At 41.9% G+C, this 25,815-nt stretch overlaps 1 protein-coding gene across 3 annotated transcripts in view; it reads right to left on the reverse strand.

Moving 5' to 3' along the window:
• The window catches only part of lrfn5a (leucine rich repeat and fibronectin type III domain containing 5a), a 101,286-nt gene that overhangs the window by 52,281 nt on the left and 23,190 nt on the right, over positions 1-25,815 (reverse strand). The gene's annotated exons all lie outside the window — the stretch shown is intronic.

Here is a 25,815-nt window from a genome sequence, read left to right on the forward strand (position 1 = left end):
AGTACAGCCTGCAGCGCTGCTGTTATCCTGACAGGCCTGCTCCTGCTATTCCTGCTAGCACATTAATAAGAGAACTGCCTTCTTACCGGACCTCCTTCACTCCAGAGATGATACGCTGCCACATACTCCGGTCCCCACCTGCGTCCCACATGAGATGCTAGTCTGAGATAAGCAGTATCATGGCGAAATGCCATTAGAAAAGATCAGCAGTTCAGAAAGAGATGAACGCTGGAGGCTTCTTAGCAACATCTCTAAGATCTACTGTGAGATAAGAAACACATTCTGTGTGGTTATCCCACTTTATCTCCTAACTGGACTCCCATAAAAGACAATCAAACAGCTTCAGCTGATCCAGACAGCAGCTGCCAGAGTCTCACTAGGAGTAAAAGAAGGGAACACATCACGTCTCGTCCTTAAACCCTTACACTACCAGTCTGCTCCACAGTAGACTTTAAGGTGCTGTTACTGCTCTATAAATGCCTTAATGGTGCAGGAGCAGAGTGTTTATCTGATCTGCTGCAGAGATACGAGCCCAGCAGAACGCTCAGGCTACTGACTGACTAGTTCCTAATAAACTGAGGCTGCGTTCACATTTCCAGGCTGATGTGGCACAAATCCGACTTTTTACCCTGATGTGACTCAGATCTGGTGTTTTCAGAGCGGTGTGCACACAAACCTGATCTTTTCCAATCCGACCTGAGCCGCTTTCAATTGTGGTCCAAGATCAGATACGTATCTGATTTTTGGCCGTGTGACCCTTCATGTGACGCTCAGATCAGAGTTCATGTGCTTTTTCTCCATCATTCAGCGTTACCATGGCAACAGCGCCGAACAGAAGCTAAAGCCTGTAAACGGTGGAAAAGCAGCTCATCTCACCTTTTCCTCCTTCGTCTGGCTCTAATAACGAAGCTGAGAGCTGATCAGAGTTAATGATCTTCTCAGCGAAGCTCGTTCTGCTCGTTAGTTTGTGCTGATGATGCAGTGGTTCAGTCACGTGACGTCACTGAGTAGGAGGAGCTCATGAGGGTCATTTCAGGCTGGTTCATCACATTAATGACCGATTTGAATCACTGACCTAAAGTAGTGTGAACCATCGAGTCCGAATTGAGCAAGAAATCGGATTTTAACAATGAGGCTTGTAATGTGAACGTAGTTAAAGCGGCTCAGGTCGGATGTGAAAAGATCAGATTTGTGTCCACACAGCCCTGAAAACACCAGATCTGAGTCACATTAGCGCAAAAAATCTGATTTGTGCCACTTCAGCCTGGTAATGTGAACGCAGCCTCAGATCATTAAGAACTAGTCAGTCAGTCCTGCCGAAAGTGAAGACTGAACATGGAGAACAGTGTTTGGCTACTACGCTGCTCTTAAATGGACCCAGTTGACAGAGAGCATTAGAAGAGCCCTGACACTGGACACTTTGAATCAGCCTGAAAAAACATTCCTATCTGAGCATTTCTAGACTATCTTCTTCTGTAAGAGCTTTTTTTTTTTTATCCTAATCTAACTTTTCATTTTTCATTTTATTTTACCATCCCAATTCATTTTCGATTCAGATTTTAAATGTGATGCTTTTCTCTTTTTTTATCATTTAGATTTTTTTATTATGGATAAGATAGAATTTTATTTCTATTCTACTTTCCTTTTTTTAACAACTCTGTATTTTCTGACTGTATTTTATTTGTAGTTCACTTTGAATGACAGCAGTGCATGAAAGGTGCTGTATAAATAAACTTGCCTTGCCTTTAAAGCCACACTTTGGGATTTTTTTTCCAGATTTCCGTCACATCTGAAGTGCTCACTGCCCCCATTAGTGTGTATCTGGTGTTTCACTTCACGGATGGGATCGATTACAGAGGCGAAATTTCCCCATTTTGGGACTAATAAGGGTCACTTAATCCTAATCTTAATCTAATTTAGTAACTGAGCGATTCATAATGCGAATAATCGATTATTTGTTTCGATAATCGATAGATTATTCGACTACCAAATTAGTCGTTTGTTGCAGCACTGGCACTCAGTACAGACCTGACCCTTCACCCGTGGTTGTTTTCTGACCACAGAGCCGAGACACGTTTCTGGAGTTTGCTTCTTTAGTTTTAGTGCTGGAGCTACGGTGCTAAGTAATGGATGCTTGTACCCCACCACTAAGCATTGTGCTAACTGCCTCTGTCACCCCACGTTTATCCATGAAGAATGAAATTGTCTATAAAAATGGACAAGTGCTGGCAAAATGTGACGCGGCTGCTGTTTAGAATTGCTCTAGTTGTTCTAACTGCACTAAAGTTTATATTTATTACTAAAGTTTATTCCCACAGACCTTAATCTGCATGTGCCTTACGTCACTAGTGTTCATCTCAGGACCGTCTGATTATTTTTCATTATTCTATTTTTCCACAATTAATGTTTATTTTTACGATTAGTGTTTTTTAGTGTCTATTTAAATTCACACTTTTCCTATTTGCTGTCTATTTAATGTTAGGAGCCCCTGAGCAACGTCTGCCTGAACCATCACATGGGAGCCACTAGAGCTGCTAGAGTCACCAGAGCTCCATCTCCGTTGGCCCCTCCTGTCCCTCCTGCCTGACCTGATGATGCTCTCCTGCTCGTCAGCCTGCATGATTAGGATTACCACAGTGGAGCCACCAGCCAGCGTCGGGCACTGATCATGAACCCTGTCTCTGAAAGATGGTCAGGATCTAAGCTTCTTTGTTGTATCTTGTCATAAAATCTTATTAGCTCTGTCATTCTTTCTTCATCCGGGTCGACCAGAGGGCTTGGACAGGGATTCATATCCTTATGTCAACACATGGACCCCTTTTCGGTTTTCTTTTATTTTCTTTTGATAACCCTTTCATAAACTGCTTTCCTTCCATAAACTGCTTTTCTGTAACGCTGCTGTGAGACAACACTAGCTGTAAAAAGTGCTATGAAAGTAAATGTCGTTGTCAGACACCAAACATGACTTGCTAGACTGACTATATTTGAGGTAAAGAGGGGAAACTGGAGGAACTTGATTGCAGCTGGAAGAAAACTGCAGTAAAGACAACACTGCACTCAGAACACAGCCAAGGCCAGACCACTCTGTGATGTATGGCTGCTTGATTATAAAAATATGGAGTGCTTCTGTCTACACTTATAACTCAGAGTGATATTATCACAGAGCTCAGACCAGCAGGCAGTCTGTGTAGTTTGATTTTTTCAGCAAGGCTATCAAATCAAGTGTGTCAGTGTTTATTACTTTTATGTGAGCTCAGAATGTGCCTTCAACATGGCGGTGGTAGTATGAGAAGAAGACTGATTGATGGAGGGAGGAGAACTCTGAGAACTTGGGCTTGGGTTCTGGGTAGCGTCTGCCTGTAGTTAGAAGGCCAGATCCCCCCCTCATAGCTGCAGTAGGACTGACGTAGGACTGAGGAGCAGGGAGGAGATGGAGTGGCGGTGGGGATCGCAAACCCTGCATCGCTGGAACGGAAGGTGAGGCTGTGAATTTACGGGATGTTAGATTGGAAGTAGGGATTTCAGGCATGTTCCTCCTCCCAAACCTCAAGGATAACATAGCTACATGTAGTGTTTGTGCACCTTAACTGATTGAGATCTGCCTTCGGAGTAGTTGGTGACTTTGCATGTCCATGTTGGTCACAATAAAATGAATCAGCATGCAGAATTGGAGCTTTCTGTGAGCTATTGTGTGTTCTGTGATATGAGCCTGCAGGTTGCCTTTGTAACGAAGAAGAAACAGTCATTTACGGCATTTGCCAGACGCTCTTATCCAGAGCGACTTACAGTTTGATCATTTTACACAGGTAGGGCAAGGCAGTGTTGGGACTCTTGCCCAAGGACTCTTACTGGTGTAGTGTAGGGCGGTTACCCAGGTGGGGCACTGAACCCCAGTCTACAGTGTAGAAGGCAGGGGTGTGTTAACCACTACACTAACCAACCATCATCATGAACCCACACCAATGGGAGCTTGTGAATGAATTGCTTACATAGTTCACATTCTTATGGAAATGCTTGATTGTGTTTGATCGGAGCAGCGTGAGATGAAAAACACTTCTTCTACATTTTGATATCAGAACAAGGGCGACAACAGCACTGGGAAATCAAACGGAAGAGATAACTACTTTTTTTGTTTACCTCGAAGGATTAACAGTGCACACATGCACAATGTACACTAGAAATAATTGCGGTTCGCAGTACATGGAGGCTGTTTTCCCAGGATATGTAACACATGCTGAAAGGTGAACATCTCATGCATGCCTGCTTTTCTTCTAGTGTCTTCAGATTTATGCGCTGTTTTCACACATACGCAGCGCTTCAAGCAATAACTGCCTCCTACTAAAACTGGGACTCCAAATCTGCAAAAACATGGACATTTCATCGAATTTTCATCTTTCAGATGGGCTGAAGTACCAGTCTCATATATGATGTAGTGCGTGAGATGTTTTTTATCATGGCTTTGATGTGAGAAATGTTTGTCGAATAATTTGAGTGACGCAGTGTGAGCATGCGTGTGGTGTTTGTGTGTGCGTTTGTAAGTGTCTGCATACCACTTAAGTAGCCCTGGCAGAAAGTGCAGGCAGAGAAAGCAGAGCCGTATGAAGATCAATAGCTCTCTCTGGCCAGAAAATGCTCTGGATGCACTCAGAGGAGATGACGAGTTCAAACAGCACACGCTTACACACAACGTCAACAAGAGAAGCTTTACAGGATTACACAGAAAACAGCAAAAGAAAAGACGTGCGCAAACACAGGATAACCGTCAGCGTGTCTCTGGGGAAAACAGATTATTTGGCCTCTGATTGTATCATCTGAGCAGAGATCTTAATCTTTTATATTAAAATACAGCCAAATGATCCATAGATGTTCACTTTATTAGAAACATCTACCTTGTGCTTCCACTAACTGGCCACTTTATTGGAAACACCTACCTTGTACTTCCACTCATTGGCCACTTTATCAGCAACACCTACCTTCTACTTCCACTAACTGGCCACTTTATTAGAAACACTTGCCTTATACTTCCACTAACTGGCCACTTTATTAGAAACACTTGCCTTATACTTCCACTGATTGGCCACTTTATTGGAAACACCTACCTTGTACTTCCACTCATTGGCCACTTTATCAGAAACACCTACCATCTACTTCCATTAACTGCCCACTTTATTAGAAACACTTCCCTTCTGTTTCCACTAACTGCCCACTTTATTAGAAACACTTTCCTTCTGTTTCCACTAACTGGCCACTTTATTAGAAACACTTCCCTTATGCTTTCACTAACTGGCCACTTCATTAGACACCTCCCTTGTACGTCCACTCATTGGCCACTTTATTATAAACACCTCCCTTGTACTTTCACTCACTGGCCACGTTATCAGAACACCTACCTTCTACTTCTACTAACTGGCCACATTATTAGAAACACTTACTTTGTGTTTCCACACACCCAAGCATATCCAGCTAAGAGCGGTTCTTTGGTCAGAAACTAACCACTGTTGAAAGACTAGAGGATGGCTAACACAAACTGTACATCAACAGATGGGCTCCAGTCTCCAACTGTACACCAGCAAAGTGGAGCTGATAAAGTGGAGTTTAAGTTCATCAGTACTTAAGTCTTTTTGGCTTATCATGTTCTCAAGAGGCATTTTCTCAAAGTCCATGTTTATAGATAACAGCAGGTCATAGAGTGTCAGAAACTACATGATCTAGTCTATTCTAGATCACCTGAAGGGGAGGTACATTTTTCTAAATGTATGCATAATTCAGTGTGTGTGATGAAAACATGAAGGAGTGATTCAAAGGGGTTTGGTGTGAAATGATGGATTGTAGCGGCTCCGATGTCTTTACAACGGTGGTGATGGGAACCAGGGGTTGCCATGACTACAAAACAGATATAGACATTTTATTTACTAGCCAATATCTATCAATGTCTCCAGCCATTTAATGCGTTCTCTACAATGGAGGTTTTCCCATCAAACCTCTCTGAATTACTTTATTCACATCTCAACCATTTTAAAGAAAATATTCACGGAATTTTCCTTTGACAACTCCATGTTTTCACCATGCTAATTGGTGGGGAATGAGCTTCCGTTACTTGTTAGCTAGGCTTGTATCTCCACTGCTAAAATTAAAGAAGCAGAGTTTAGGTGCCTCATCTTAGCAAAACGATAACATTTGGGATTTTTGGCTGAACTGTCGATCTAATGTCTAATGTCTTGTTGATACAGTCTCTGAGCCGGTGAACGTGCCGATATTTTGGTGAGTGAAGCAGAGCAAGTTAAATGGCAGTGATCCTGTGTGTTTGTGTGACATTAAGCACATCTCTGAGGGAATAAGCTCTGAATCCTGATCAATAGCCCTCCGCTTTACTCCGGAGAGACCGAGATAGCAGCTCCGAGTGAACTCTCTGACCTCACACTCTAACGGGAGGAGCAGGAGAGTGTTTACGTTTGAATAGAACTGCATGATATGGATGAAAGTACATATTCTGATTATCGTGTGATTATATCGCTGTAAAGGAGAGGGAGGATAGTTGTGACACTGGGGTGGTCCTCCAATCAGGTACATGCTTAAAAGGAGGTTCTTCAAGAGATATTTAGAGAATGGTCCAAATTAGAACCATGAGTTTTGTATAGAGCCAATTCCATGCTTAAAAGGTTCTTTGCATGGGGAAATGGTTCTTCAGATTGATGGAGAATGTATACTGTATATGTGTGTACTGTATAGACTGCCTGGACTGTACACGCTATGTAGACTGTATAGACAGTATAGACTGCATGCATGGTATGGAATGCCTGGACTGTATGGGCAGTACATAATGTATAGACTGTATAGACTGTGTAGATAGTACAGACTGTATTAACTGTATGAAATGCCTGGACTGCATAGACTGTCTGGACTGTATAGCCTGCACAGAATTTCTGGAGTGTATAGACTGTGTAGACTGCATAGACTGTATGCACTGTATGAAATGCCTGGGCTGTATAGACTGTATGGACAGTAAATACTGTATAGACTGTGTGGACTGTATAGACTGTATACACTGTATGAAATGTCTGGACTATACAAACTGTCTGGACTGTATAGATTGTATACAATATCTGGACTATGACGGTCACCCGCTACACACCATCATCATAGACAGGAGGAGTGTATTTAGTGGCAGGTTGCTGTCACAGAGCTGCTCAACTGACAGATTCAGGAGATTCTTTGTCCCACAAGCCGTCAGGCTCTTTACCTCTTCCCAGGGGGGCCGGAAGAGAAGAGGGAAGAGGATGGATGAGGACTGAGGACTGAGGACTGAATCTCATGTTAAATCATAGGTTTAATCTCATGCTAAAATCTCTAGGTTTCATTTTATCTATCTGCACACCTGAACACCTTACTGTTCTGTAGCCCTTTGCGTATCTTGCACATCTGGACACTCCACACCTAGACACTTATTTTGATACCAACATCTGCACATATTTATTCATTCAGTATGGTCATTATATGCCATTACCAGTGCCTCCTGGTACAGTCATCGTTGCACTGCCTCTTTCATCTCAGGTTACAGATTTTAAACCAGATTGTTGTATTTTTCTATTTGTATTCATGTCTGTAGACTGGACTTTTTCCATTTATTCTTCCTGCTACATTGTTTTCACCCTTATTACTATTACTGTCCTGTGTTGTGCGTCTGCTACTGGCTGCTTAATTTCCTTTGGGATCAATAAAGTATCTATCTATCTATCTATCTATCTATCTATCTATCTATCTATCTATCTATCTATCTATCTATCTGTCTGTCTGTCTGTCTGTCTGTCTGTCTGTCTATCTATCTATCTATCTATCTATCTATCTATCTATCTATCTATCTGTCTGTCTGTCTGTCTGTCTGTCTGTCTATCTATCTATCTAGACAGTATAGACCGTATGCACTGTATGAAATGTCTGGACTGTATGGGCTATATAGACTATGGAGAGTACATGCTGTATAGATGGTATAAAATGTCTGGACTGTATAGACTGTATAAAATGTCTGGACTGTATAGACTGTATACAATGTCTGGACTGTATAGACTGTATACAATGTCTGGACTGTATAGACTGTATGGACTGTATAAAATGTCGACTGTGTGGACATTATATACTGTACAGACTATATAGACTGCATGGACTGTATATACTACATAGACTGTACAGGCCGCATAGATTGTATGGGTAGCATAGACTGTATGGACTGTATATACTGCACAGACTGTTTAGACTATATAGACTGCATTGACTGTATAGACTATGGGCAGTATAGGCTATGGATTGTATAGACTGTATGGACTGTATAAAATGTCTGGACTGTATGGATGGTATAAAATGCCTGGTCTGTATAGACTGTATGGACAGTATGGACAGGGGAATGAGTGGTATATTTACCACTTTAACAATGTTTATGTAGTGTATCAGACTGATATGGGCTTTTTGAGGGTGGGGTTGGGTTCGGTGGAGCACAGCAGATGCTATATATGTTATATAAGAGTCAGTCTCTTTGCTTTGCTCCTCACTTTACTGAAACCCAAACGACTGTGACGTTAATGAACAGACTTTGCTGTTCTGCACCTTTCATTAGAGCCGCTCCCTTCATTTTTAAGAGCCTGTTTGGGTGTGAATAATTTATTTCAGTATAATTGTGCCTCCTGATCTGCTGTCCTGCTTATTCTCCTGCATGCATTATTCAGCAGTGAGTGTGTGGCTCTATAACTCTCACTGAGGGAGACACAGAGCACACGAATCAAGCAGCACTGATACCAAACACAGTCGTGTGTGGAGCCACACCTCCGATGTTCACTTATATAGTGGAGGCGCTTCTAATAAAGTGGCCAGTGAGTGGAAGCACAAGGTGGGTGTTTCTAATAAAGCGGCCAGTGAGTGGAAGCACAAGGTGGGTGTTTCTAATAAAGTGGCCAGTGAGTGGAAGCACAAGGTGGGTGTTTCTAATAAAGCGGCCAGTGAGTGGAAGCACAAGGTAGGTGTTTCTAATAAAGCGGCCAGTGAGTGGAAGTACAAGGTGGGTGTTTCTAATAAAGCGGCCAGTGAGTGGAAGCACAAGGTGGGTGTTTCTAATAAAGTGGCCAGTGAGTGGAAGTACAAGGTAGGTGTTTCTAATAAAGTGGCCAGTGAGTGGAAGTACAAGGTGGGTGTTTCTAATAAAGTGGCCAGTGAGTGGAAGTACAAGGTGGGTGTTTCTAATAAAGTGGCCAGTGAGTGGAAGCACAAGGTGGGTGTTTCTAATAAAGTGGCCAGTGAGTGGAAGTACAAGGTAGGTGTTTCTAATAAAGTGGCCAGTGAGTGGAAGCACAAGGTGGGTGTTTCTAATAAAGTGGCCAGTTAGTGGAAGCACAAGGTGGGTGTTTCTGATAAAGTGGCCAGTGAGTGGAAGCACAAGGTGGGTGTTTCTAATAAAGTGGCCAGTGAGTGGAAGTACAAGGTAGGTGTTTCTAATAAAGTGGCCAGTGAGTGGAAGCACAAGGTGGGTGTTTCTAATAAAGCGGCCAGTGAGTGGAAGCACAAGGTGGGTGTTTCTAATAAAGTGGCCAGTTAGTGGAAGCACAAGGTGGGTGTTTCTAATAAAGCGGCCAGTGAGTGGAAGCACAAGGTGGGTGTTTCTAATAAAGTGGCCAGTTAGTGGAAGCACAAGGTAGGTGTTTCTAATAAACTGTACGGCTCAGTATATCAGCGGCTCTGTTACGCAGGCCAGGAGCAGCCGGTGCAGTCCGCAAACAGGGTCAGTGCCTTATTAGTGACCCGTCCTCCTCTGTTTATCTGTTTGTTTGCTTTTTTTTTTAGTTTTGATCCCCAAATCCTCTTGTCCTGGGTGGTTTGCGTTTGTGCAGGAAAGGGGCACATGGCTCCAAACCGCTAAAGGATAATGAAGCTTAACCTCAGGCGTCCCTGCACGGCACTGACCACCGCTGTGTGTGTTCATGCATGTGTGCACTAGTGTAAAGGGTTTTTCCACACACACTCACTCCGGCTCTCCGCTCTAAAGCACCAGCTGCGCTGCCGGCCGCGGAAGCGGTCAGGATAACATGCAACAGATGGACGGGCACAGGCGCACTGCTCAGTCAAACGTGACCAGCAACAGCACAAATAACCCATTTCTGCTGTCCTCTTATAATTTCAACACTATAACTCACCATTATCACCAGCATTAATACAAACAGGCTGCACTTATGTACTCATAGCTCATTTAAACAAGTAAAGAAATTCTGTAGAAAGTACAGATTCTATACTTTAGAATTTAGATCAGTACCACATTAGTGTTAATATTTTATTATAAAAACCTCGTATCTCCAACATGGTAACTTTACAGGAGAAGGAGAAAACCTACTTTACTTTTAATGTAAGTCAATGGAACCAGACGTCTTTCCAAGTCATTTTGGGCTGTTTCTTTTAATCCATTCATCATGATATTTACACACCATGTGAGGAGCAAGAGGCCTTTTAAGATTATGTTAAAAACTGAAAAACAACAAAATTGGAGATACGACGTTTTCTTCCAACAACAACGACATGCTTCTATAAGTTTTCATTAAAAAAAAAAAAGCAGTGCTCACACAGACCTGCCCTCACAGAATGGAAATTAAATGCAAGTGCTTTTAATTATGTAAATGCATAATGAATAATAAAATTACATAGCGGCATAATTTTAAAAAATCATAATTAGAGTCGATTCACTGGTCTCTCTGTTCCGTACATGTTCACACACACCAAGATTGAGAGGTGCCTGAAAATGTTATTATGTTAATGCGTTTTATAGTATTCAGCATTAAAAAGTACAATGTTTTATAATAATTCTATAGCCATAAGCTCACATATTATCCCCCTGCATAAACACAGCACTGTGCAAAAGTCAAAGACCGCTGTTTATTAGATTTCCGGTCAAAACAGTCATTAAGAACAAACTATTTACTGTTCACGAGAGATGTTTCTGAGATTAGATATAAGATACTCCACTTAATAAATAAGTGAGAGAAACAGGAGAACTGGTACAGAGAAAATGTGGCCCCTAACAACCACCTGGAAGAGCTGGTCGACCCCAGAACTGCCCCCATCAGATAAACAGGACTTAATCAAGCTGCTTCAGATCTGAAAACATCCACAGGTGTTTCTGTCCATCCTTCCACTGTGAGAAGACCACTCAGCGCTGTGGGTCTGAAAGGACGTGTAGCTGATCAAGAAGAACCTCAATGAGAAAAGGAGACGGACACATCAAACAAAGAAGCTGGACGGTGGACTGACCACCCCAGAGTCCAGACCTCAGCACTACTGAATGGGTTTGATCACTTCAGAAAATCATCCACCAGCTTCTCAGACTGAGCTTTGGAGGCGTGCAGATTTCACTGTGGACTGCTTTAACGTTCATTACGCTTCATGCAGTATAATCAGAATAAAAATCCGAGTTATGGTCTCTGCGGATTTTTCAATGCCAGCGCATGTTAAGGTGAGGGGCTCGTATTGAACATTATGGAGTTGGTACTGACCCTCAGAAACGACTTATAGACAAGAACATCTCCAGGCAACAGGACTAGTTTTAAAAACTGACATACATGGTTTAGTCTATAGTTTCTAAGGTTGCAACATTTTAATTTTTAAATAAAAGAAAATGTTATTTAAAAAATTGCTGACCAATGTTTTCATAAAGTTTCAGCGTGTAGGCGGAGCCTTATTTTAGCCACGCTCCTGTATCTATCTATCTATCTATCTATCTATCTATCTATCTATCTATCTATCTATCTATCTATCTATCTACCTATCTATCTATCTATCTATCTATCTATCTATCTATCTATCTATCTATCTGTCTGTCTGTCTGTCTGTCTGTCTGTCTGTCTGTCTGTCTGTCTGTCTATCTATCTGTCTATCTATCGGTCTGTCTGTCTGTCTGCCTGTCTGTCTGTCTGTCTGTCTGTCTGTCTGTCTGTCTGTCTATCTATCTATCTGTCTGTCTGTCTGTCTGTCTGTCTATCTATCTATCTATCTATCTATCTATCTATCTGTCTGTCTGTCTGTCTGTCTGTCTGTCTATCTATCTGTCTATCTATCGGTCTGTCTGTCTGTCTGCCTGTCTGTCTGTCTGTCTGTCTGTCTGTCTGTCTGTCTATCTATCTATCTATCTATCTATCTATCTATCGATCTATCTATCGGTCTGTCTGTCTGTCTGTCTGTCTGTCTATCTATCTACCTATCTGTCTGTCTGTCTATCTATCTATCTATCTATCTATCTATCTATCTATCTATCTATCTATCTATCTATCTATCTATCGGTCTGTCTGTCTGTCTGTCTGTCAGTCTGTCTGTCTGTCTGTCAGTCTGTCTATCTGTCTGTCTGTTTGTCTGTCTGTCTATTGTGCTAGTCTAATGATTAAATGTAAAGACGTTTATCTGAGCCGTGTGTTTGTTTATAAAAAAAAAAAACAAAAAAACTTTTTATTACTTTTTTAACTTTATGATTTGATGTGTGAGGATGTTTCCTCCTGGCTGATCTAATCAATAATTCATTAGATCAAATCACCTGATGGAACAGAACATATCCGTGCGATGGAGCGCAGCGAGATCAATAACGTTAACACCGCTCGCTCTTCTGTTACTTTACTGTATGAACATAGTTTTGGTTTTATTCCAGTTTTTCCTGCCAAAACACACGAACTGCCCAGACGAACGTTTCACCTTTAGATTTTCTACAGTTTTATTAAAAATAGTGGGACCAAGTGACCAGAAGACTGTATTTAATGATGAAGTGCTAAAAACTCCCTCAGTCATACGATCGACTTAAAACGCTGTGAGCTCTGAGCTCACAAGACGCAAAATGGCTCAAAATTAAATATAGTAAAATGACTAAAATGCAATTTGGATAATGACATTCTAGACTTATCTAATAATAATAATAATAATAATAATAATAATAATAAGAAGAAGAAGAAGAAGAAGAAGAAGAAGAAGAAGAGGAGGAAGAAGAAGAACACCCTCCTCGTAGTCTTTCAAAGACATGAGGGCGAAAGAGAAAAGCTTTCTGTTGTTTTTCGCTGTTTGGTCCCTGCAGGTCTCCAGCAGTGAGCTGATCTCATTTGCCTCTCGCTATTGATTTTGCATTTAAGGATTAATGTGGGACCTAATGGACAATCAGGCCGGCTCACTGCCCACCCCTCCCTGCCTGTTTACTATCAGAACAGGGGCAGTAAGTAGATCTATAATCAATTTGTTTTGTCCTCGGACAATCTTAAGCTCCTTTTTATCGTTTAAAGCCAGAATGGCTTTGTGATTACGCCCCGAAGTGCGTAATTTTTCCTGAAATTGGCGTTGCATGGCGTGTATTTCCAGGAATAACAGTGCGGAGTTTCATTATGAATCTGTGCGATATCGTCAATATTATTACTGTTTACTCCATTTCACTTCAAATGTCTGATACAGCTGGGGGCCTTTGAGGAACCCGTTTTCTACTCTTTCCAGATGTGTTCTTCTCCTCTGGGGTCCACTTAGAGCATCTGTGTGATTCTGTGCAGTGGCGTGACTGGAAATGTACGAGCAAAAATAAATAAATAAATAAATAAATAAATGGGGCCCCCATAAGAAAAATACTTCCAATTAACACAGAAACGACGCATGTTTATTCTATTATGACTCCAACGAGTTGATGCTCTCCACCTGTTTGGACTGTGATATATTCATTATGTAGGTTAGATAAACACAGCTAGAAGAACGCAGGTTTGGTTTCGACCTTCTCACTGTGCTCCTGCCATCACATACGTTTGTTACGTTCCATCAGCAGCACAGCTGCTGACTTAATGAAGGACTGACTATATAAACTAGGTAATAGGTGGTAAGTTCCTCGAGGAGATTATACTGACACGGTGGGTCTGTTGGGTTCTGTTTGGGATCAGTTGTAAGATAGCTATGTTATCTGGGGTCGGTCATCGGCTGGAGGTTAGGGAACCAACCCTGTGACCGGAAGGTCGCTGGTTCAAGCCCCAGAGCTGACAGTACATGACTGAGGTGTCCTTGAGCAAGACACCTAACCCCCGACTGCTCCCCGGCACTGTGGGCGTGTGTTCACTAGTGTGTGTGTGTGTGGTGTTTCACTGCATGGATGGGTTAAATGCAGAGGTGAAATTTCCCCATTGTGGGACTAATAAGGGTCACTGTTTCTCAATCTTAGGAAGCAGAAACTGGGCTAATTTTACAGGTGAATGGACAACAAGTAGTAAAATCGAAATTCTTCTGAGCTCTAAATTTGAAAACTCCAGTTTTTTCACCTATTTTCATGCTATCTCAGTGCTCTCCTTAGTTAATCAAGTGAATTATCATATATCTGATCTCCTTAGAAGGTGTCTGGGACTGGGAATCATATAAATGGCATGTGGTCTCTGATTCTGCGCAGTACCGCAGCAAAACTACAGTAATAAAGTAAAAGTTAAAATGGGAAAAAACAGCAGATAAAACTGGTTGCTTGGCAGTTTCCACCAGACGTTTTGGTGCCCCAAGGCAGCATGAACTTGTCATTTGTGTGCTGTGTTTCTCAGAAGCCTGCTCTGATTGTGAGGCTGCATCAGCTCCACTGAGCTCTACAGCAACACCTGGGCTCCGACACCTGGGCCTCCACAACTCTGCTTTAGCATAAACACTCTCTCTCTCTCTCTCTCTCTCTCTCTCTCTCTCTCTCTATCTCTCTCTCTATCTCTCCCTGGTGAGTGATAGGTCATTCCTAAATGTGCAGAGTTGGTACTAACTAGTGGTGAAAGGTGGCTAATGGAGTTCAGCCTGAAGTTCACAAAGTCACAAAGGTAAACAAACCCCTCAAAAAACCAGACGTAGGCACAGAGCTGCCGTGGCTGTTTTCCATTCCTAACAACTAACCGGAACCTGATCAGACTTCGGCTCATATTCACGGTCAGTGACGTATCTAGAACAAGTGCACTTGTGTTATTAAATCACTCTCATAATCTTTAGCAGGTCATTTTAGACCAAAGGGATCCAAAAATAGAAGGACGGAGGATCTTCATGTCCTACGATGATGCTGGATGGACCGAGATGTTCCACTGCAGGTCTGCACTCTAAAATAAAAGTTATTATTAAATTTTAAAAACTTTGCATATTAAGAAATATATATCACCACATATCATCTGTTGGGGGCTTCTTTGGTGAACTATTTTGTTAACTAGGAAGTAGAATAGAAATTTAATCACCATCATTTTTAACGTTAAAGCTAAATTGCCCTTGTATGTAACGTAAAGCATCCTGCACACCGTTTGAAACTCAGCCGCAACAGTTGGAAGCTTCTCAGCTTCGCACAATGATTTTCATGAAACCGATACACTCGAGGTTGGTCCTGCCATTTATTCTTCACTCCAATCATGCGCTCACAGCGGGCGACGTGTTTTCTAACCGCTGATTTCGCCAGATCACTGGACAAGAAAATGAAACGGTTAAAAGGTTAGTCGTTTTTCATTTCGTCAGTTTTCTGAGCCACAGCAACAAACGTGAGTTTCTCAAAGCAAACGTTTCTGTAAGCAGCAGAATGAACTTAGCCAGCTAAAGGTAACAGCAGTTTAAACGGCTGATGGTGATCCTGTTTATTCTTCACTCTTACCTGCTGTCATCGTGATCTATGTAGCTGTAACGATTGGCCTCTCCCACGTGCGTTTGTTTTGGTCCAGCCCCCTCGTTTCATGACTCTGCCCCTGATTGTCTCCATCTGTCCACCTGGCCCTTGTTTTCCCTGTGTATTTAAGCCCTGTGTTTGCTGCTCTTTGCTGTTTGTGTTGTTGGTACTACTCTTTGTTCTGTTCTGCTTGTTGGATTCTGGTGTCTGTCATGTCTGTCCCCCAATCAATCCGTGTCGGATCTCTGACCCTGGACTGTCTCGACTATGACCCTGGATTTGCCCTTAATAAATCTCGCTTATCTCACTCAGCACGTGTGTCCGCCTCCCCGCTACAGTAGCTACATCCATCCTCTGATCCCTTGATATTGCCCTGATTTTGCACAGAGCTCAGATCCTTTTGAGATCCAAAGGATGAAAGTTATTAAAGAAGAGAGAGATGTTCTGTTCCATTAAATGTTAAATGTTGGCCAGTCATGGGCTGGAGGTCAGAGAACCAGCCTTGTGACCAGAAGGTCACTGGTTCGATCCCCTGAGCCAACAGTGCAGGACGGAAGTGCCCTTGAGCAAGACACCTAACCCCCAACTGCTACCCGGGCGCCGTGGTTAGGGCTGCCCACCGCCCTGGGCAAGTGCGCTCACTGCCCCCTAGTGCGTGTGTTCACTAGTGTGTATGCATGTGGGGGTGTCACCGCACAGATGGGTAAATTGCGGAGGTCTAATTCTGTGCGCAAATGCATACGCAGTCAAGATCTATAGATAGATAAATGGCACATATACATTCATACACTTGGTTCTTCAGGGGTTCCGATAAAAACAGTGGTTCTACAAAGAACCACTCCAAGAACCATGCTCATGCTTAGAGCTTTTGCGGTTCTTCACATTGGAGAATGCGTTATATATGATTCTATATGGCGCCAAAAATGGTTCTGCTATTGTAACAACAGAAGAACATTTTTCAAAAAGTACTATACATAGAACCACCCACAACCTCTTCTCCATCATTCACCACACAAAGAACCTCTTAAACATGCACATAGTTCTTCGAGATTTCATGGCTCTATAAAGAACCATTGTGTTCACTAAATAACCCTTAAAGAACCGTCAAGAGTGTCTAGATATAGATAAAGAACAGTTGTAGCTAAAAACATCCAAAGACTGTAATAATGCTGAGAGTATGTCATTCTGCACCACAAAGGACTTCATAACAAGAACGACGCTGATTATTACAGCTAGTGGAGAAATCAAATGTATTGCAGGCAACTTTGGTTCATTTTGAAGGTCTTTGTGCAGCTGTCACGTTGCATGGAAATGAAGTTGCAGGCAACTCAGAGCACGCAACTAAAAAGGATTCGTAAAGGCAGCCTCAGGGACAAAGAGAGGCTGGAAAACCCATATGTAAAATGAATTAGGTCTTAATAAATGTCTTAAAGGCACAAATGCAAATAATTTCTAACTATTTATGCAGGCAGTGAGTGGGTTATTGCCCTAGATTTAATATTAATAAATGCGGTAAAAAAGAAATGCGCATTTCTCAAGCTCAAACATTTTGTCGTGAGCTGGTTAGAGGAACACAGGTCTGGTTCCTGACTTCTCCTTGTCCTCCAGCCATCGTATGGACTTCAATTCCACCAGCAGCGCCTGAAGCAATACAGTGCAGGAGTGATTACATTAACTACATTCTTAAAACAAGTAAATGGTTCTTTACTGAACTCAAAGAACCCTTTGCATGATTACAGGGTTCTTCACCTTGATGGAGAATGTGTTTTATATGGTCCCATATAGGGCCAAAAGATTTCTTCTACTGTGACAATGTCGAGCTTGTTACAACAGAAGAACCTTTCTGATGTTTAGAACCCTTTTCAACAAAGTTTCCTTATAGAACGCATTCTCAATCAATCTGAAGAACCATTTCACCATGCAAAGCCCCCTTTAATCATGCAGAGGGTTCTTTGAGTGTTCTTAGTTCTATACAGAACCGTTTTCTTTACTAAAGAACCTTTGAAGAACCCTCTTTTCTTAGAGCGTGGGTATTAGATGGTAACTGTAAATAAGGAACCGCCTTCGGGAGAGATCTGGAAAAATCGATTCTCAGTTTTTGACATTTCATGATGAGTGGACGAAAAGAAACAGCCCAAAATTACTTAGAAAGACGTCTGGTTCCATTGACTTCCATTAAAAGTAAAGTAGGTTTTTTCCTTCTCCTGTAAAGTCACTGTTTTGGAGATACGAGGTTTTGTTCCGACAGCAAAATTGTCATAAATGTATCACTTTTTACAGTAATGTTATTAGTATTTATGCTAATATTAGGGCTTTTTGGAACAAATAAACAGCGAAGGCTTAGATAACCAGCTTTTTAAATCAGATTTTCTCATGTGGAGTGGATTCCCTGCTGTCTCACACATCCAACTAGCAGTGACAAACCAGCTCCCTCTGATCATCTGCGCTCAGATCAGGGGCACTGTCTCACTTTGATCTGGTCTATGCATTTGCTCTTTACACACATGCACGCACGATTACACGCACACACACACACACACACACACACACACACACACACACACACACACTCGTACGGACTCTGTTCCCCCAGTGGCTTCAGCCCAGTTGGTGCAGTTCAGGTCGAGCTCCTTTTCCTGCCACCCAAACCAAATGATGCATAACCCATTATTCAGCAAACTAGGCCACAGTATATTTATCATTGGCTCACACACAAAAAAAGAAAAAAGAAATGCACAAAGCTGTCCAAATCTGGGTCACCGTGAGTGAGAGAGAGCAAGTTACAAGAGAAGAGAAAGGAAAGGAAAAAAAACAACATTTTGGACTTTAAACAGAGGAACACAGCGGGCGGCGTGAGGTCAGGGTCTGATTTCAGTTCGGTGGCTTTAATAGAACAACATAATGCGAAAGAAAAACATTTCAGAGCAACCGATAAGCTGTTAAGACTTTCTATAAACCTTAGGAATTGCTCCTGCAGACAAAAAGATTTAGAACAGTTCATCCTGGTAAATGACCACTGACTGATGAACTTTCCTCAGGACGGTCCAGCTGCTCCTGCTGAGAGATTCAGGAGCCAGATGTACAAATCAAGAGTTTGAACAGCACCAGCCAAATTCCGTGTTTTGTTCAGTTTTAGTGCACAACTCTGTTTATTTGCTAAGTTAAACATAGTAGAACAAAAATTATATGCAATACAAAAATAAAACCACCTTGGGAGCCACGACATTTTATGTCCATTTTACCGTCTTGGCTGCAAACATGTCTCAGTATCTCGCTGCTGTCAGAACAAAACCTCATATCTCCAAAATGGTAACTTTATAGGAGAAGGAAAAAACCTACTTTACTTTTAATGGAAGTCAATGGAACCAGAATTTTTTCCAAGTCATTCTGAGCCGTTTCTTTTGATCCATTCCTCATGAAATTCACACAACATGTAAAGGGCAGTAGGTGCTTTCAAAGTGGGTCAAAAACTGAAAATCGACAAAAACGGAGATACAAGGTTTTTCTCTGACAACAGCGATATGCTGATGTACTAGTATAGAATAAAAATGTAATATAAAGGAAAACTCAGACTTACTTTGCTCTGCTTTAAGCTTCAGCTCAGCTATAGCTGCTTTTCTCACATCTCCGGCAGGAAACTTTCCCCACAAACGCAGTACAGTTTCAGTAAAATATCCTTCAACGTTCGACTTTTGAGGCTGTGTATAAAACCATGAACACCCAAAGAACCCTCTGCATGATTAAGGGGTTCTTTTCATCATGAAAAGCACCACAATTTGCTCTTCAGTTATAACAAGCCTGACGTGTAATAACAGAGCAAAGGTTCAACAAAGAAACATCTACAGCACATTCTCCATCAATCTGAAGAACCCTTTCATGATGAAAAGAATCCTTTAATCATGCAAAGGGTTCTTTGAGTGTTCACGGTTCTATATGCTGTAGAACCATTTTCTTTAACCCAAGAGCCCTTAAAGAACCGTCATGTATTCTAACCCTAAAATTTACCACTAGGGGGCGCAAACCTGAGACCATGGTTTGAAACTGGAGGTTTGTAGGTGGTGAAGTAGAATTCATCTCTTTTTTTTTTTGGTCTCTGTAAATTGCGTCATTTGTGTGAGTGGGACGGCCGGGGTCACTCGGCTCTCGTCTCTGAAGGCCCATTAGAGTCGCTGGCTGGAGGCAAACTGCCGATGATTGTTCTGTTTCCGTTTCTATGTCTGTGAAAAAGCTAAAAGCTCTCGTTCATTGACCGTGTTCATCTCTCCATATAAACGCTGGTGGCACCGACACACAGCAGGACAGACAACATACACCAGGTCAGAGTGACATGAGCCCTAACGCTGTCCCTGATTCACCCAGAGCAGCAAACACCACACCCAGGAGCACTCGGCCAACCAGGTATGTGCACAGGTAGACCCCGGGGGGCTCAAGCTCCCGCATGTTTGCCCCCAGACCGAACGAGTGCTCTCGGTCTCAACGTTATTTCAAATCAAATCACTTTTATTGTCACATCACATTTACACGTTTCCATGTATGCCACTATTACAGGGGTTGGCTCCTTTGTCGTGGCTCCACAGCTGAATCAGGTCAGTAGGTAATAATAAAATAATCCTCCTCTACAGTAAAATAAAGCTCTGCTGATCCTTCAACTCAGTTTAACAGTAAATGGTCTTAAACGCTGGAGTTAATGTAGAACTGCTGATTCACCCTTTAACCCTGAAGATCAGCGCAGACGGCTGGTCACCATAGCAACACAGACGACAGTCTCGCCCAGCTAGTAGCTACGAAACGGCAAAGAGAGAGATTTAAGACGGCACCGTTTAAGGTGGAATGGGAAAATTGAACAAGAAGCTGGAGAATGAGAAGCAACTTCAGCTTCGAAAACAATCAAACGATAAGAGACATTTTGCAATAAACTGATCTACTTCTGAGGCAAAGTTTCCTGCTGGAGATGTGAGAAAAGCATATAGATAGATATCTGTCTGTCTATCTATCTATCTATCTATCTATCTATCTATCTATCTATCTATCTATCTATCTAACTATCTATCTATCTATCTATCTATCTATCTATCTCTCTGTCTGTCTGTCTGTCTGTCTGTCTGTCTGTCTATCTGTCTGTCTGTCTGTCTGTCTATCTATCTATCTATCTATCTATCTATCTATCTATCTATCTAACTATCTATCTATCTATCTATCTATCTCTCTGTCTGTCTGTCTGTCTGTCTGTCTGTCTGTCTATCTGTCTGTCTGTCTGTCTGTCTATCTATCTGTCTGTCTGTCTGTCTGTCTGTATGTCTATCTATCTATCTATCTATCTATCTCTCTGTCTGTCTGTCTGTCTGTCTGTCTGTCTATCTGTCTGTCTGTCTGTCTGTCTGTCTATCTATCTGTCTGTCTGTCTGTCTGTCTGTCTATGTGTCTATCTGTATGTCTATCTATCTATCTATCTATCTATCTATCTATCTATCTATCTATCTATCTATCTATCTAACAACCTTTTGCATGATCAAAGGGTTCTCTACATCATAAAGATGTTCTTCAGTGTGATGAAGAATGTGTTGTAGATGGTTCTATATAGAACCTTTCCTCTGTATAGAAGTGGTATATAGAATCCTTTTCACTCTCATTACACTTAAAGTTTTTTCAGTGGCTCTTTAGTAAAGAAACAATTAAAAAAAAAAAACATAGAAACTCAAAGAACCCTTTGCGTGATTACAGCGTTCTTGAGATTGTTGCCGATGGTTACATGGTTCTGTATAGCACCAAAAAGACTTAATCTACTGTAATAAGCTTGACTTTGTAACAGTTGAAGAACCCTCGTTGGTGCTTTATAGGACCATTTTCAGAAAGGTTCTATAAAGAACAATATAACACATGCTCCAACAATCTGAAGAACTCTTTATTCCAGCAGAGGGTTTCCATGGTTCTTTAATAAACCGTTTGATTTGCTAAAGAACCCTTGAAGAATCGTCTTTTGTAAGAGTGTAAAATGATCCATTAACTTGCAGTGACCCGTCCCGATAAGGCCCACGTGTCAAACACAAGGTCCAAATCGGGCCCACCGCAAGTCCCACCCGGCCCGCAGGCGTATTTAAATCTTCTGTTAATATTAGCCTGTTTCACTACAGTCCCCAGCATGCACTGCAACAGAATGTGCTCTGACTGTCCTAAACAACAGCACTGCAGTAACAGCTCAGTTCCACACCAGTCATATCACCAACAGGCATTTCAGCTGCAGGTCAACCAACATAAACACTGACCGTCAGCTCAGCGGCTCACTGAGCCCAAGTCTTAATGAGCCAGGTGTCCAGTTCAAGCAAATAGGTGGGATTAAAAGACTGAGGGGTAAAAATTTTGCCCATGTAATATTCCAAGGTCTATTACTAGTGCCTATATTTTACTGCAGAGCCGTTTTGCATATTTTGAATAAACAATGGCCAGTTCTGGTTAACATTAAAAATAAAACAATAACAATATACGATTTTTTCTCTGGCCCACAGATTTCTTGAGATTTTTTAATATGGCCCTTCAGTGGCTTTAAGGGACTAGGGGACTCAAACCGTGCCATGCCAGCAAAATGTTCCCACAGCATAACAGAGCCATCAGATCCCCTCACTGTGGGGGTCAATCACTCAGATGTTTCCAAGTATTTTCGATGAATGTTTACGCCACAGTTTCCAGCCCTGTTTGCTGATGTCTCTCCCACAGATCTAAATGTAGAGGTCAAGTCAGTCACAGTTCCTCCTGACGCGCTGCTGTGTTGGGGAGTCGCTGACCGAAGCTCCTGCCAGCCACGCCAATAATGACATAACAAGAGTTCTTGCGTGTATTTTAAAAACCTTTGACAGAGCAGGTGAGACCAAACTACCAAAAAGTAGCACTCTAAACTGGAGATGTGATGAATGGGCCATTTCTCTGACCTCAGGTCAGCGCCATGCAAACTGCACGAAAGTCACCGAACGTATTGATCCGCAGAAGGGTGCATTAATCAGGGCTTTGAGAGTCGAAGTCCTCACCAAATGTTTAATCTTTCTCTGGTCATATTTCTGCCCGGGAAGGGGCCACTGCGCAGCCTTATGATTAATACTGAGGCCGCCGTTAATGGCCTCTGGTCTCAGATGATGTACGACATGCATTCTCCTCAGTTACCTTCACTGCATATGTACGACAAAGCCATAAAATTTCACGACAGTTTACTCGCATGCAGCGCGGCGCATTGCGACAGGTCGCCCCGTCAAGGAGAACATAGGAAAATATACAATCCGCACTTTGTAAAGTCCCATAAAACACTGACTACAATATGTACGCTGACCGGCACTGCTGTAAATATCCGAGGGAAAAGCTCTCGCAGTGGAAACGGGGAAGAAACGCTCAGAAATGCGGACAGCCTTTGAGAAAATGATGGATGACAATATTGGTTCTTCGTATTTGCTGCATAAGCGCATAAATGGACATAACTGGTGCATTAAGAAATCACTGCTGTCCAAAATATATATATGTACACACACGGTACTGTTTTAGGCGTCTAAGCAAATGTTTAACCGATTGACCTCAGCAGTGAGTTTATCACAATATACATTAGAATAAAGTCGTATTCATAATTCAGATAAACAGAAAAACAATAAACAGTAACAAGAATTTCTCGGGTCCATATTTTTCCTGGACACCTTCACAGCCGCCACAGAGACTCGTTAATATCATCAATTACATCATGAGCTCAATTTACTGAGCACTGATTGGTCAAACCAGGAGCTGCTTTTTAACTACATATAATACTGGGCTTCCTCGAGGAGGAGAGGCTTGGAGATGGGTAAACACACACACTGACATCCAGAACATCACTGTTTATTATATATACACTCACAGTGACATCTCAGTTATGATGTCAAGCTTCTACTAAAGAAGAACCCTTTTGGGTTCCATACAGAACCCTTCCCAAAAAGGTTCTATATAGAACTGTCTATCGCACATTCATGCACCTTTACCATTAACCTGAAGAACCCTTTCACAATGCAAAGAACCCTTAAATCATACAAAGGTTTCTTTGGGTTCTCATGGTTCTATATGGAAGCATCTTCTTTACTAAAGAACTAAAGGGTTCTTTGCATTGCGAAATGGTTCTTCAGATTGATGTAGAACATACTTCAGACAGTTCTATTTAGAACCTTTTTGAAAATGGATCTATGCAACACACACATTTTTCTCTAGATATGATCTCAAGCTTCTGATAATAGAAGAACCCTTTTGGGTGCTATACAGAACCCTTCTCAAAAAGGTTCGGCATAGAACTGTCTATAGCACATTCATGCACCTTTACCATTAACCTGAAGAACCCTTTCACAATGCAAAGAACCCTTAAATCATGCAAAGGTTTCTTTGGGTTCTCATGGCTCTATATGGAACCATCTTCTTTACTAAAGCACTACTGAAGAACCATTTTTGAGAGTGTAGTAAAGAAACTGGTGCTATACAGAACCATGAACACTCAAAGAACCCTTTGCATGATTAAAGGGTTCCTTGCATTGTGCAAGGGTTCTTCAGATTGATGTAGAACATGCTTCAGATTCTTCAGGTTCTATATAGAACCTTACTAAAGAACCGTCTTTTTAAATACTGCTTCAGTCAATATAATTCCATCTAAATAAAGAATCATATCAAAAGTGATTCCATCATTTTAGTGAGTTTATAAGATTTAGAACTATCAACTGACTCTGATTAGTATCTACCCTTAATTGTGTCACTGATTCCTTACAGAACCATTTTCTTTACTAAAGAACCACATCTGAGTGTCCAGCTCCGTACGTGTGGGCAGATTCATAAGTGTTTGTATGATTAATGAGCATCTTTATGAGATGCTGTGAGACTGTTTATGTGGAGTTACAGTAAGTTTGTGCTATTGAGCTGCGCATAAATTACGCAAGCGTTGTTTTTCAGGAGAGGGAAAGTTTTCGGTTCTCTCGCTTTTTCGCCCGGAGCTGTTTTTCTCGCAGGTTTTTTTCTGGTTGTTCTTCTCGGGCCGTGTTCATTACGCTCCATCCTGAGTGCGTTTGTGTGTTTGTATCATCTCTGCGGCGAGCGCAGGGAAGCAGTGTGATCGCTAAAAGGTTTTTCCGTCATTATGGCGTGTTCTGCTGCGGATAGACCTCACGGCCTCCGCACGAAACGCTGACAACATACACTGATGGCCCAGCATGCAACGTGTCACAAACACTCTGCTCTCCAGCCGTCAAACACACAAACACACACAAACTACCTCGGTGCGCTCTCAGAGCAGATAGTGAGGGGTTTCGGGTTGTTTCACCAGCAAGAACAGTCAGAACAGATTTCTTTCGCTGTCCTGACGTGTCTGTGTGTGCTCTGCCCACATGTACGGAGCTGGACACGTCAGTGGTTCTTTAGTAAAGAACATGGTTCTATAAGGAATCAGTGACTAGTGATGAGTCTCATGTCAGTTGATAGTTAATAGATGTTATAGACCCACTAAAATGATAGAATCCCTTTTAATATGAATCATTGTTTTAGACTGAATTATATAATAATGCACACTGTAGACTGAAGCAGTATTTAAACAGATGGTTCTTTAGTAAAGAACATCTTTCTCTATAGAACCATGATCACTTAAAGACACCTTTGATTGATTAAAGGGTTCTTTGTATTGGTGGAAAATGTGCATGAATGTGCTATAGATAGAACCTATTGGATGCTACATAGAACCTTATTGAGGTTGACGCTGTACAAATGGAAGAACCCTTTTGGGGGTTACATAGAACCATCAGCAGCACATTCGCCATCAGTCTGAGGAAACTTTTCATGATGCAAAGAACCCTTTAATCATGCAAAAGGGTCTTTATGTTTATGGTTCTATATAAAACCATTGTCTTTACTAAAGCTGATTGGTTGAGAAGGTTCTAACTGGGCTGTTATTTCACCATAACATCACGTTTTCTTCACAAACACTGTATCACTCCACTGAGACGCCGTTGCTAAGCAACGACTCTGGCAGCTGTAGGAGACGCTCGAGCCATCTGAACGTTTTTACTTCTCACTTTGCCTCAAACAGAAAACGGACGCTGTTAAGACCACATCTGACCGACAGCCGATTTGGTCCGACTCTGAAGACGAGACGACACTAAATTCCCAAACTGTCGTCACCACTGAGCTGCTTTTCAGTCGGC

This window comes from Pygocentrus nattereri, chromosome 10, assembly GCF_015220715.1.
Source record: "Pygocentrus nattereri isolate fPygNat1 chromosome 10, fPygNat1.pri, whole genome shotgun sequence".
Lineage (NCBI taxonomy): Eukaryota > Metazoa > Chordata > Actinopteri > Characiformes > Serrasalmidae > Pygocentrus > Pygocentrus nattereri.